This window comes from Chlorocebus sabaeus, chromosome 6 (assembly GCF_047675955.1).
Source record: "Chlorocebus sabaeus isolate Y175 chromosome 6, mChlSab1.0.hap1, whole genome shotgun sequence".
NCBI lineage: Eukaryota > Metazoa > Chordata > Mammalia > Primates > Cercopithecidae > Chlorocebus > Chlorocebus sabaeus.
In genome coordinates this window covers 23472487-23474566 of record NC_132909.1, presented here as the reverse complement: position 1 = coordinate 23474566, position 2080 = coordinate 23472487, and the positions used below count along the sequence as shown (strand labels likewise).

The window sequence follows — 2080 nt, the reverse complement described above, 5'->3', positions numbered from 1 at the left end:
GCCACTGCTCCAGCCACAAGTTTTATTTTAAATGTCTACGTTTCAATGATCAGGTCGAGGAGAGGTGCGCAGTGGCACTATCTCGGCTCACTGCAACCTCTGCCTCCCGGGTTCAAGTGATTCTTCTGCCTCAGCCTCCTGAGTAGCTGAGACTACAGGCACGTGCCACCACTCCCGACTAATTTTTGTATTTTTAGTAGAGTCAGGGTTTCACCTTGTTAGCCAGGTTGGTCTCGAACTCCTGACCTAAAGTGATCTGCCTGCCTCAGCCTCCCAAAGTGCCGAGATTACAGGCATCAGCCACCGCGCCCGGCCTCATTGTCTAGTTTTTACCAACCAAGAAGACAGTGAGATATGCCAGAGGGCCCCCTATCTGCTATGAGAACTTCCCCCAAGAGCAGCTGGCCATGGTGCTGCAGCTGGAGCTGTGCTTGGAGCTCTTTTTCACCTCCATGGCGCTCGCCGCCTTCAGCCACTGGCACTTTGTGCAGATCATGCTCTCCTGGCCCCAAGTGGGGACCTGGAGGTGCAGAAGAGCCAGGAGACGGGCTGCTATGATCCTCTTCAACTTCCTGGTCTGTTTGGACCCTACACTTTGTCTCCCATGGTGGGTTCCCCCAGTGGAAGAGTCAAATTGGTGGGTGAGCACAGTGTTGCTCAGTGCTCTCAATGCTGCATTGACCCCTTGATTTTCTTTATTTTTGTTTTTGTTTCTATTTTGTTTTGTTTTGTTTTTGAGACAGAGTCTCGCTCTGTCGCCCGGGTTGGAGTGCAGTGGTGTGATCTTGGCTCACTGCAACCTCTGCCTCCCAGGTTCAAGTGATTCTCCTGCCTCAGCCTCCTGGGTAGCTGGGATTACAGGCCCCCACAACCACACCTGGCTAATTTTTGTATTTTTAGTAGAGACGGGTTTTCACCATGTTGGTCAGGCTGGTCTCGAACTCCTGACCTCGAGTGATCCGCCCACCTTGGCCTCCCAAAGTGTTGCAATTACAGGCATGAACCACCATGCCCAGCCTAACCCCTTGATTTTCTGTTTCTCTTCCTCCACGTGCACAAAGTCTTTGACAGAGGGCCACAGAGGCAGCAGCACGGGGCGGGGTCTCACTGTCTGGGTGGTGGAGAGCCAGCTGCAGAGAGAAGATGTGGATCTTAGGGTTGGCCGATGTCACCTTCACAGGAGATTAGAGGCGCCAGCTTGGGGTAACCTTTTGGGGAAGGAGGGCTCAAAAAGAGGAATGATGAAACAGAACTAAGGTGAGTTCAGAGGTAAAGGAGAGTAGTAGATAGCTCAAAGTCAACTCAGCCATTGAGTGAGTGTTTTCATTTTGTTCCTTCTGGTCTATGATATATTCCATTTTCTTTTCTATCTTTCTTCTTTTTTTTTTTTTTTTGTTTTGCTTTGTTTTATTTGTTTGTTTCTTTTAGAAACAGGGTTTCCCTCTGTCTCCCAGGCTGGAATGCAGTGGTGTGATCACATCTTACTGCAGCTTCGAACTCATGGGCTCAAGCCATCCTCCTGCCTCAGCCTCCTGAGTAGCTGGGACCCCAGGTGCACGCCACCATGCCCGGCTAATTGTTTATTTTTTATAGAGACAGGGTTTCACTATGTTGCCCAGGATGTTCAACAACTTCTGCCTTCAAGCGATCTTCCCTCCTGGGCCTCCCCAAGTGCTGAGATTACAAGCGTGAGCCACCACACCCAGCCTATAACATTTTCTTCATTATGGCTGGTACTACCTCGTGGTAAACCGCAAGCCTTTTTATCCTGTAATATCAGAGTCTTGGAATTCTTTATCTTCCCTACTCTGTATCTAGAAGATGGTAGCATTCACTTATCTGCCGCAGAGCTCTTACTTCTATCCTTGGCTCCGATTCAGAAAGGGGGGTTCCTCATGCTGGATCTGAACAACCCAGCACAGGCAAGTCTGGGGAGCAAGGCAGGACCCTGCATGTGGACTCAAAGGACCAGCACCCGAAACAAAGCAGTGACTGGCACAGGTGGACAAACTGGGCAAGAAAAGCAACAGTTCTTCAGAGCAGAGTCCACGTGGTGGGAAGAAACAGGTCGTGATACTTT

General features: G+C 50.1%; 1 pseudogene; it reads left to right on the top strand.

Annotated features, from left to right (window-relative positions):
* The first annotated feature begins 354 nt into the window (after positions 1-354).
* LOC103234511 (uncharacterized) lies at positions 355-1357 on the top strand (annotated as a pseudogene).
* Positions 1358-2080: the final 723 nt, after the last annotated feature.